The following is a 13448-nucleotide window of genomic DNA, read 5'->3' as shown; positions in this document are numbered from 1 at the left end:
ATGAAGAGCGAAGACATTTATCAAAGCTCTGGCTGGTAATGTGTGTTTCTCTATATCTACGTGTGTTTGTGTGTGTGTATGTGTGTATATATATGTGTGTGTGTATTTACGTATGTATGTGTGTATATATACACACATATATATATTGGAATAGGCTTGTGTGTGTGTGAATATACGTATATATATATATATATATATATATATATATATATATATATATATATATATATATATATATATATATATATATATATATATATATATATATATATATAGATATGCAGGGCAGAGAATCGTCAATTAGTAATAAAATTAATAATTAACAATTTTGCCGGGTAGCTCAGTATGAAAAAACCTTTTCGGTAAAAAACATTTATAATCATAAATATATAGGGATTGACAGTAACCTGCTTCTCCAACCTACTGAGAATTCAGAAATAGCAGTCAAAGAACTACTGATTTCAAAACTACAAATTATTACTCCAGATTGATAGCGATATTTTTGATACACACAGAACAAAAAACAGTAGAGAAGAGTAAAAAACCACCTGCCTTTAGTTAATTTAGTAATTGACAGGTTACTGTCAATCCCTATATATTTATGATTATATATATATATATATATATATATATATATATATATATATATATATATATATATATATATATATATATATATATATATATATATGTATATACATATATAACATAAATAATATATGGATATATGCATATATCCATACATATATGTACATACCTACATCTATATGTATACATACATGCATATATGGGTACAGGACATCACAAAAAACGTTAGACACAATGAGAAACGAAAACATAAAGACGAAGACAGAAAACGAACTTTTTTTAGAACAACGAAAAAAACAGAGAAATGAGACATGCAACATAAAGAATATTTCCCTTCTTCAGTTGTCCCTGTTCCATACCTATCTATCTTTCTATCTATCTATCTATCTATCTATCTATATATATATATATATACAAATGCGAGCATGTATGTATGCATGTATGTACGGCGCTAATAATTCCGGATCCCGACGAGATCAGGTTTACTTCCTTTCCTTTCATCCATTTAGTGGTCGATAGATATAATATCAAGTCTATACAGGGACCTATTCTCTTATTTCTGTCATTCTGTCTGTCTGTCTGTCTGACTGTTTCTCCGGAAGAAGTCGGTTGTGGTCAGACCTAGAAAGGGATTAGCTCTACCGAATTTAAAATGCCTAAGGCGAGCCGTTTGTCTCCACGGTACTCTTAGGAGACCAATACAGAACTGCTTAGTCAAGGTAAAGCACACACACACTCGTAATGATTCACTGGAGCTAAAGTGGGTGCTTTTTACGTGGTGCCATCACTTGCCACACCACAACATGTACCTAAACATATCTTTAGTTAAAGGTATGCTTGATCAAGGGTGATTGCGTGCTAAAGAACAACGGCAAAACAACATTCAATCTTAGCTTAGTTTTTATGACTAAATTAGTCAGGTTCTCATTACTACAATTTGTTTAAGTTCTATGACAATCTACAGGTTGATAGAAAAATCAAAAATTAATTGAATATTATGAAGTTAATTAAATGTCAAAAAGTCGACTGAGATGAGTTAATTTCAATACAATTATATTGTTTCTAATTATCAACTTCAACTTCAGAGATGAAAACTATTTTGGTAATTGCATCTACAGTACATTTCGATCAACTTGATCCTCGATTCATATAATGAGTCATATTTCTGAATAAGTACACGGAACCTGAGTGGGTTCAAATTCATTGCATTTATTTATAAAGCAACTGAGTAATTATTCAGAAAGTAATTGTCAATTGCTCATAACGTTGGCTAAAACTAACCTACACCTGTAAATCAGCTTCTACCGTATAAATAAATTAGCCGAAAAATGAATTATTGAGTAACAAATATCCAGTCTGTCCCATAACACATGCAAGCAAATCACTCTAAAAGCAAAAAGCAGATATTACACCAAATTGTACAGTTCTTTACTTTCTTTTGTGTGTGTTTATCTGAGAAAATGGAGACGCAATGGCCCAGTGGTTAAGGCAGCGAACTCGCGGTCATATGATCGCGGTTTCGATTCCCAGACCAGGCGTTGTGAGTGTTTATTGAGCGAAAACACCTAAAGCTCCACGAAGCTCCGGCAGGGGATGGTGGCGAACCCTGCTGTACTCTATCACCACAACTTTCTCTCACTCTTTCTTCCTGTTTCTGTTGTACCTGTATTTCAAAGTGGTCAGCCTTGTCACACTCTGTGTCACGCTGAATATCCCCGAGAACTACGTTAAGGGTAGACGTGTCTGTGGAGTGCTCAGCCACTTGCACGTTAATTTCCCGAGCAGGCTGTTCCGTTGATCAGATTAACAGGTACCCTCGACGTCGTAAGCGACGGAGTGCCAACAACAATATCTGAGAAAATTCAGAGAATCATCAACGCACACAAAACCACAAATGTCTTCAGAATTAATGCTACTCTTCACACTTCACAGACTCCTCACTAAAGTGTAGCATCCTTGTGAATTGCAAGAAGATGAAAACTACATATGTAACATCCCATGCATTTGTAAAAGGTTATATAACGACAGAAAACTTCTAAGACTTGTAAAGATCAGATTACAGGAACAGAGTTAATCGCAGAAGAATGTAAGTCAGGAGTGATTGAATATATATATGAGAAGGGAAGTTTCATATAATTAGAGAAAAAAGTTTGCATATTTTAAGAGAATCGTTTTTTGAGATTAAAAATACCAAAGAAGCCGTGTATGTGCTCTGTTTTGTCTAAGGCATGGCAGAGCCTGGCTCCTCATCGAATGGTAGTGGAATAGACATAACATATGGAGTGTTTTCGACGTTTTATACTTGGCAAAGCTCATCCTTCTCGAAGTTTGACAAGTACTGATTTCTCCCGGAGAGAGAGAGAGAGGGAGAGAGAGAGAGAGAGAGAGAGAGAGAGAGAGAGAGAGAGAGAGAGAGAGAGAGAGAGAGAGAAAGAGGAGAATAAAGGTGAGAGAGAAGAATCAGCTCGAGATATTCTATTTCGATGACTCAAAATGATAGAAAGCAAGATTGATCAAGGAGGGAATTTGAACTAAGAATGTCGGAATACTACGAAGAATTCTAACCAATGCTCGAACCAGCTGCTGTATACAGCGATCGCTGAAGGCGCGGTAATTCCTTCAGATTTCAGCTCCTTACTGTTGCTTCACTCTACAATAACCATTAACAACAACAACAACAACAACAACAATAATAATAATAATAATAATGATAATAATAATAATAATAATAATAATAATAATAATAATAATAATAATAATAATAATAATAATAATAATGATGATGATGATAATAATGATAATAATAAAATAGAAGAGCATTATCGCTGTGAAAACAACGTCCATTCATGAATTTATTTATTTATTAATTTTTTTTAAAATACATATTTTACCTGTGAATTTGCATGTGTAAACTGGGAATGCATACAAGGAACTTCTCTGCCCTAAGTGTACGGAAAACACTCGGCGAGAAATGGAAGAAAATTTGAAGAAAGAAGAAAAAAACAACATAATAATAATACGGGGACATTAGGGGCCCAGTCCATAAGTCCGTAGTGTGTAATTAAATGTTGCGAGTTCGAATACAATTCGAAAAATACTGTTCAACATAATACTGTATACAACTGAATACAGCATAATACATTATATAGTTATGGGTTATATCCTCACCAGGAATAGCTCATGAGGATGTTAGCAGATCAAATCTATTGAGATGCAGTATAAGATATATAGATAGAAAAATAATGGTTTAAAATTTCGTCACAAGGGCAGTCATTTTGGGAGCTGGGATGAATCAATTACTTCGACCCCAGTGTTCAAATGGTACTTGTTTCATCAACTCCGAAAGGATGAGAGGCAAAGTCGGCCTTGGTAGAATTTGAACTCAGAACGTGAAGACGGACGAAATGCCGTTAAGTATTTTGCCCGGTGTTTTAACGATTCTGCCAGCTCGCCGCTTTCATGTATATTAAAATATTATTCATCTCTAAAGACAAAAAAGAGCTCTCAGAGAACGCAAACATCCGCCAAGGCAACACCAACGTCCTCTCAACGATTAGCCAGAGATGATTTTTAAAATGAGAATATCTGAAATAAACTTGACTGCTCTCACAATCGAGAATATTAAAAATGAACCCGACCGCTCTCAAATATCAGGTAAAAAAAAAAACAAAACAAAAAAAACAGGAAAAGTTATCCAGAATCCTTGCCCGGTACCGGATAGATCCCAAAATCTAGTCAGTTTGTGCCAGTCAAGAGGTCAAGCATCCCTTGAAGTTTCATTCGAATCCATTCAGCGGTTCTTGAGATATCTTGTCCACGGTCAAACAAACGAACAAACAAACAAACAAACAAACACGACTGAAAACAATACTATCACTTTGTTAAGGTGGAGGTAAATACAAGAAATGATTGTCACAGTGTATTTTCTCTATCGACTAAAACTTTAGAATGCAGCATGATTATTCCAAAAATATTTCAGGTAATTCTAAGTATTTGTGTCATAATCGAATAGAAAGATATAATTAAAATGTAGAAAGATAGAATCAATAAATAAAATTTCTGCAGTAATTTCTAGTTGATACGCTACCGTCAATTGACCAAGAGGAATTGCGCGAATGCTCACACACACACACACACACACACACACACACACACACACACACACACACACACACACACACACACACACACACAAACCCTTGTACCTGCGTAAACATTTATAAACAATCAATATAAATAAGAAATAATATCGTGTGTTTTGAGAGAGTCATTACGCCAATAAAAAAAAACAACACGCACGGGTTCATCTCCACTTCTTTCTTGTTAAGCAATTGGTTAAATATCTGCTCAACTTGCTAATCGATCGTTTGTTTAATGTGCTGGTTAAGCAATGAATCGGTTGTTTGCTATTCAAAGTTCATTTGTCGCTGTTCGCAACCTTTTCAGTGACTTAATAACCTCTCTTTTAGCACTGAGGTCTGTCTGGGAATTCTTCTTATGCTTCTGTGCATTCACGCTTGTATGTGTGTGTGTGTGTGTGTGTGTGTGTGTGTGTGTGTGTGTTTAGATGTATCCGCGCAAACATATACGCACACAACACCACACATACACATACACACACGTCACACATAGACACGTACAAATACATACACACACCACACACACCAGTAGAGACATACGCAAGCACATGCACGCACAAATATACACATGCTTGCACAGCCACAAACGAACACAAGCACACTCACACACATACGTACACATGAACACACACACACACACACACACACACACACACACGCGCGCACGGAATACTAACATATTAAAAACCGCCAGATACGCACTCACACATGCTGGAAAACACATAACAAAATACTCACACGCACACACACACACACGAGCAAACACACTGACAGAACCGACTCAATTACACGAACGTGCACACTAGACCACATAAGCTCTCTCAAGCACACGCGCAAACACACCATCTCTCTCTCACACACACAAAGATACTCTCACACATGCACACACAGATGCTCACACGAACCTACCCTGTTCACTCCCTCGCTCCACCTCACATAGAGAACTACACCTTAAACCCATAAACCTTCAGCAGACATGAAACTGGCCAAGAACAAAAATGGCAAAAGATGGAACGCTTAAAGAGGATACGGATGGCTAGTGCACAGACGCTCTCAAACAGACACATACAAGAGATCACACGAATGCACACACACAACCAGACATTCACGCGCACATACAAGCACACACCCGCACATACAAGACCTTCGCTTACTCTCGCCTTTACCTTCTCTTCTAAGCAAACGCACATCCACACCCAAACATACGAGCATGCACACACACACACACACACACACACACACACAGAAGACTACTTCTTAGACAGATGCAGTGCAGACTTTGGAGCGAGAGGGGAAGTCACTAAGTTACTGAAAAGATCGTGAACAGCGACTAAAGAACTTCAACTGACAAACATCCCATTGATTGTTTAGCTACCACGTTAAACAAACGCTTGATTAGTCCGTCGGTTAGATATTTAACCAACTGAGCAGCAATAAAATAAAAGCGGAAATGAGCCCATGCGTGTGTTATTATTGTTGGAGCATGATTTTTCCAAGACGCAACAAAATTTGTTTCAACTCTTGAATTCACATACAAATCCTTGGAAACCAAATACAAAAATGAAGAAAGCAACCTTGTATTATTTTACAAGATTGTGTTGAATATATTCTTAAATATTTTCAAAGCAATTCATATTTGTACTCTAGCATGACAAGAACATAATTTTGAGCAAAGGTTCCCCTAACCATTATTGTTGCTCTTGTAGTATGGCCAGGAGAATTATCTTCAATGATGGAATTAATTGATTTTTTCCCTTAGAAATAAGTGAAATAAGAACCTGCAAGAGTTACTCAAATATATTGCAATCTCTTCTCTTGATGGCGACCAAATGCATTGCACTGTGGAAAAAATTCCTTATCTTCAGCAGGTATCTAAGTGTTACATGCCTGTACGCTCCATGTGCGCTCCATGTGAGTGAGATGGTGAGACTGAATTAACCGCCACCAGTTGAAGGGATTTCTCTACGGTTTCTTGTCAGCCACAACCACCTGGAACTGGTATCAGCTACCAAGGCCATCACTTTGGTGGTTTGCTTCAGTTGTTTGAGTTCCGAACCAATCTTCTGCAGGAAACGGCACACCGATCTAGGTGGAAAACTGTGGCAATAAGTTTGCGAGTCAACCTTTGACTAGAGCCGCATCAACCCAATCTTGATATTCACCTTTCTTCATCTCAGAAGTAATCTCTTTCACATTTTTAGCAGTAACAGAAAATACGCGCTTCATAAACTCACCAACATGTTGCAGATGAAAATAAGCCAATACTGTAATCCTATTTCTTCCTTGCTTCACATTCGGTGAAATACACCCATGATAGTTTCACAAGCTCTGTTAAGACAACATTCCAGGGCATCACTACAAATCTCAAATTTTAATTCACCTCACCAGAGGAATTTCTAAAACCAGTCCGAATCAGTTGTTATATAATATAAACAAAATGCAAAGTGGCGAGCTGGCAGAAACGTTAGAACGCCAGGCGAAATGCTTAGCGGTATTTCGTCTGTGTGACACTGGTTGAGGTGCTTAGCGGTGTAGCGACTCCGTGAGATTGGATTGTTACTAGTTATTTGAGTGCGTCTGTACAGTAAGTGCAAGTTTCAATTAACTGTTTTTGTGTGTTCTGGTCATAACTATTGTGTGATAGTCTTCGTTTGAAAACTATCGTGTGTTTCCCTCATGGGGGAAACAGTAATTGCTGGCAAGATGCCGAATAATGTATCTTCGTCTGGCGAAGAGGAGTCAACCGGAGGAAAAATTATAGAAAATTTATTGTTGGGAGAAGTTTCGGATTCTTCTGAAGAGGAGTTTCCAGAGCTATCAAATTGTACCGTTACAAGGAGGAACATAAATGTGAAAAACATACAAACAGAAGAAAAGCAAAAAAGAAGTTTTGCGTCGGCGGTTGGAGGTGGAACCCGTCAGCTGTCGACAAACAAAAGCGACATATTAAAATACAAAGACATGCTAAAAATTGAAAACGGTGTTGTCAAAGTTCAACCACCGGAAGAATTATTATTAACAGAAAAAAAAACAAGTATTTTTAAAGTTTACTGCAAAAAAGGAAGGAAAATCGAGCGAGTGAGCGAAGAAAGAATTGAACAAGGTCTAAAGCCCATTTGGGAGGACATTACGTATCTTGCAAGAGGCAAAAAATTCGGTACCATTGAGGTACATTTTAAAAACAGTGAAACTGCACAAGTGCACTCTGTAAAATCCTTGGAAACCGAGGATATAATTTTGATACCGATTTACATGGGGATGAGGACATCCAATGCAAAAATAACAAAGGTCCCACCTCAAATTGACCCAATGTGGTTGATGGCGGCGGTCCTGGCAAAGAAGGTAGATGAGGTAAATATACTTCAAGCTATCGTCACCGAAAAACTATATTGGATAGGCCACACAGTCCACTTATTAATTCAAGGAGAACAAGCTGTAATTGAACAGCTTCCAGAAAAAATAGAAGTTGGGGAGGAGTTGCTCCTCAACGTTTTTGTCGAGGGTCGAAAGCTCCGGTGTTTTTTGTGCGGCAAATTAGGCCACATTCGAAGGAACTGCATGGAAAATGAGGAAGAGGAGAAAGAAGAAAAAGAGGAAGAAGAAGAAAAAGAAGAAAAAGATGAGAATAAAACAACAAACAAAAGAAAAATACAATCAGCAGCTCAACCGAGAGTGGCCTCTACTATAGAACAACGACCAACAAAAGCAGCAAAAAGAAACCGACCACAAATAACAAGGAAAGAAGTGAAGAACAGAGGGATAGTAGCACTTCACAGAAAAAATGTTGATTTAATGAGAGAAATAAAAGCAAAAAAATCAGCCACCAGAATAGCTGAACTGTCTGAAAAATTTCAAAATTATGAACTATACGAAATGGATTCAAAGACTCATAAGATTTTATTAAATACATACAGAACATCTGTCTCGGCAACGAGACTGGAATTTAACCAGTCCATTTTTCAAGACTTGGCACCTCCGACCCTATGTCAAGAAAAGGTGGAGAGTCCCTCTCCACCTGACAAGCCCTGATTAACAGGTAAGACATGTCTGTTCACATTGGTTGTTTAAATGTTCGTGGCCTGTTGTCTAGCTGGAAGCAAGGACGCTTCCTAAATGACATCAGGTCAAGAAAATTGGATGTGATTGTTGCAACGGAAACCCGAGTAAAGAGGCCAAGAGATCTGTCCCTCCTCCTGAACGGCTACGAGAAATACGTTTCTCCGAGTCGGGCGGGAGGTGGGGGTGGGGTGTTGGTCCTACTAAAAAGAAACCGGGTAACCGAGAAAAAGTTGTTTTTTTCTGATCTAGGAGCCAGGCTGGTCGTTCTGGGCCTGACATTCAGTTGTGGCAAGATAATCAGGCTAGTTGCTATTTATGCACCCGATATTATGGGCCCGCAAAGTGAATATTTTCGTGACCAGGGCAAGTTCCTGGCCACGTCGCATTCGCTAGTATTGTTAGGAGACTTTAACACAATATGTGAGGCACACACAGATTGTGTTGGCTCGAACACGAACAGAAAATGTAACCCAGGCTTACGGGATCTGCTAAGTCACTTTCAGCTAGCAGACCCATATAGGTTGGAACACCCGAACACTCCACAGTGGACGTGGTCAAAAATAGTGAGGGGTCTACCAGAACATATCTAGATAGGATTTTAATTAGAGAAACAGATAAGTCTATAGCTAAGTGTCCACAATTTTTTCCAGTCAGCTACAGTGACCACAAGATGGTTACCTGTAAACTGACAATAGACAAGTTACATAGTCAGGGATCTGGCTACTGGAAACTCAATACGTCCCTTTTGGCGATTGAAGAATACAGAAAGCGGATCAAGATGTTAATTCAGAGGGCATTGACAGGTACCATCATTAATAACAAATGGTGGTACGCCCTAAAAAGAGCCATCAAATATGAGTCTATTAGGTTTAGCATAAGTTTAGCTAAGAAGGGACGTAGAATAGGAGATGGTATAGTTAAGGAACTAGAAGAAGCCTGGAGGACTGGCAATGCGGACCAAGTGAAAGTGAAAAGACTGGAGTTAAACCAGCATCTTGAAACCCAACACATGGGAAGTATTGCCAGAGCTAAGTTACGTGCGATGGGAAGTGAAGGAATCAAGGCCGCTGGATGGGCCCGAGTGGTGGAAGCTCGACAAGGAAATAATTCCAAGATACGGTCTTTGACGAACCATAATGGCGTCTTGATAAACGAACCCGAGAAAATGTGTGAGGCCTTTCGGAAGTACTTCGCCCAGCTGTTCGGGGGTGACGGCGGTCCTGATGGTAGGAGAGCCCTCGAGGACTTTCTTGCCGGTCTGCCGTGTCTCTCAGGGTCGGATGCGGAGTCTTGCAAAGGGCCAATCACGCCTGGGGAGGTGAAGCAGGCTTTGGCCGACTGTAAAGCGGGTAGGTCGCCGGGACTTGATGGTCTTCCGTATGAGCTGTATAAATGTATGCCTGACTTGTTCGGGCATCTACTGGCTGACGTTTACGCGAACTGGCAACAGAATGGGTTTATCCCCAGATCTATGCGCCGGGGAGTAGTGACGTTGGTCAGAAATAACCCGGACAAGGGGGACGTTATAGAGAATGTCAGGCCCATCACTGTGTTAAACGCAGAAGTGAAGATCTTGGCCAAGGTCTTAGCGAAAAGGTTGGCGCGTGTCGCGGATGGTATAGTCGGGGAGGCACAGACATGTGCCATCCCAGGCAGAACCATTCAGGATACTCTCCATCTTATTCGCTATACCATAGAGAGGGTTGATAACAAATCTGGCAAAGGTGGGACACTGATACATTTGGACCAGTCTAAAGCTTTTGATAGGGTTGACCATCGATACCTGGCGACTGTGCTTGCGCGGTTCGGCTTGGGCCTTGGCTTCCTTAGGTGGTTTATTGCTTTGTACCACAACATTGACTCGATAGTTCGGGTGAACGGTTTCCTTTCGAAGCCGTTCTGTATCAGACGCTCGGTTCGTCAAGGATGTCCGCTCTTACCGCTTTTGTATATGGTGGCTCTCGAGCCACTACTGCGGAGGTTGAGTGGCATTCCGAGAGAACCAGGTCTAGAGGAGTTTGTTACGGCTTACGCAGATGATATCACTATCAGCGTAACCTCAGTAGCACGCCTACGTGAAGTGGGTAAGACTATTGAGGTTTACGAGGAGGTGGCAGGAGCAAAGATTAACCGGGAAAAAGTCGGTCGGCTTACAACTCGGCACTTGGGTTGGCAAGTCGATGCCTTCAGACAGCGCTGTTGGGCGCTGGACGGAGGGACCGGTTAAGTTGCTGGGAGTTTGGTTTGGTCCAGGCCTCCAGATAGAGAAGAACTGGACGGAGGTATTGAGCAGGGTGGCTGCAGTAGTCAAGACCTGGTCTTGGCGGTGGCTATCCCTGAAAGGGAGGGCGGAGGTGGCCAATGTGTTTATCGCATCGGTCATTACTTACCGCCTAACCGTCGTGCCTTGTCCGGGTTCGTGGTTGATCAGGCTGGAGAGACAGCTCTTTCGCTTTTTGTGGAAGTGCAGGTCGCCACTTGTGAAACACTCTGTCTGCTGTCAAAAGCCTTTAAAGGGAGGTTTAGGGATGCCTTGGTTAATGATGCGCAGGCATGCGTTGAGATTGAGGCACTTCTGGATTCTCCTGGATAGTGAACGGGTGTGGTCTCCGCTGGCCAGACAAATGTTCCCCGAGTTCAAAAGTTTTTGCGAGCAGGATGCCTGGTGTTCTCGTAGACCGAGGTCGAGTGAATGGCATAAAGAGCGTCGTAAGGCCCTCTTGCTTTTCCGGCGCTCGGGAAATGCCAGCGGTGGGGGTTCCACACGGATTTTATATAGTGGGTTGGTAGAGTCTGAATGCGACGATGGCCTAGGGGCGACTCTAGGTCTCGGATTTATTCAACTGGACAGCCTGTTTCACCGTACATTCGGGTTGAGAACGTTGGACAACTTCCAAAAGTCCTTAACCTGGCAATGCTACAGAGGTGCCTTGCCCGTTTGGGATAAGCTTGCAAGACACGGTAAGCGTCAGTCGCCGACCTGTCCAAGATGCGGGGGAGACAGGGAAACCGTCCCTCATGCTATTGTTCAGTGTCCGGAGATATCTGAAATGTGGGCTTATGCTGAACACCTGTTGTCCGACGAAGGAAGAGTACAGCTGTCGACTGAGTCAATTATAAAAATTGACCCACCGGGAGTTTTAACAAACGAAGGTAAGAATTGTTTTCTCACGGTTGTAGCAATAGCGAAAGAGGTAGTATGGAAGACGAGGATAAAAGGAATTAAGACAGGCAACTTTATCTCTGGCCACAATTTACGTTCATTTTTTACTTTTCATTTGAAAAGGAAAGTGTGGCTGGAGAGGAGATGTTTGTCGGAGTGTACGTTCCAAAAGAGATGGAAGCATGTTGCACGAGTGTTGTGCGTGCAAGGAACCGTGTGAATAGTCAGAAAAAAAAAAGAAAAAAAAAAGGTGCCAGCGATAGATCGGGGCTTGTGGGGTCGGAGCGTGGCCTGATCAACGCTTCATTTCTGTTGTCTAACGTACTGTTAATATCATTCGATTTTTTAATATTTTATAAAATTTTTAAAGTCATATTTATGTAAACTATTCGCATTACTGATCCCAATCAGTTGTTTTGTACCATTCTATGTTTGGCCCCCTGTGGGCAATAAAGAAATTGGTATTTCGTCTGTCTTTACGAAGAGGCAGTATAGAAGACTAGGATAAAAGGAATTAAGACAGGCAACTTTATCTCTGGCCACAATTTACGATCATTTTTTACTTGTTATTTGAAACGGAAGGTGTGGCTGGAGAAGAGATGTCTGTCGGAGAGTACGTTCCAAAAGAGATGGAAGCATGTTGCACGAGTGTTGTGCGTGCAAGGAACCGTGTGAATAGACGGAAAAATAAAGAACAAAAGAGGTACCAGCGATAGATCGGGGCTTGAGGGGTCAGAGCGTTGCCTGATCATCGCTTAATTTGTATTGTCCCTGTATTGTTAATTTCATTCGATTTTTTTATATATTTTATTTAATTTTTAAAAGTCATATTTTATAAAAAATCATAACCGATTTACTGATCACATCAGTTGTTCTGTCCATTTCTATGTTTAGCCCCCGGTGGACAATGAAGAAATTGGAATTTCGTCTGTCTTTACGTTCTGAGTTCAAATTCCGCCGAGGTTGACTTTGCCTTTCATCCTTTCGCGGTCGATAAATGAAGTACCAGTTGTGAACTGGGGGTCGACCTAATCGACTGGCCCCCTCCTCCCAAATTTCGTGTCTTGAGCCTAGAGTAGAAAAGAATATAACCAAGATGAACTCTAAGCTTACTGGTTTTCTTGATCATCAAAATCTTAGTGCATCTTACAGAGGCTAAGCTAGCATATTTCAGCCACGTTGAAAGATCCTTCGGATCTTTTTTAAAACGGGGGCCACATTTTTCATTAACGAAACACTTTGAAACTTGGAACACTGGTAGAATGTGTCATATAAAACATCTTTTTCTCTTAGTCTTCTTAAAAAAAAAAGAAATCCATAAGTTATTCCATGTTAAAGTTGTCGTATTTCTGTAATTTCAACCAATCACTTACGTCCATTCAGCCGATAGACATTAAGTGCCGACTACATAAACAAACGATTCTGAAACAATTAACTCTAACCCTAACCCTAACCCTAAACCTAACCCTAACCCTAAGGTTAGGGTTAGGGTTAAAACA

The sequence above is a fragment of the Octopus bimaculoides genome, chromosome 2, assembly GCF_046866305.1.
Source record: "Octopus bimaculoides isolate indiv1 chromosome 2, ASM4686630v1, whole genome shotgun sequence".
Taxonomy (NCBI): domain Eukaryota; kingdom Metazoa; phylum Mollusca; class Cephalopoda; order Octopoda; family Octopodidae; genus Octopus; species Octopus bimaculoides.
This window is presented reverse-complemented; position numbering follows the sequence as displayed.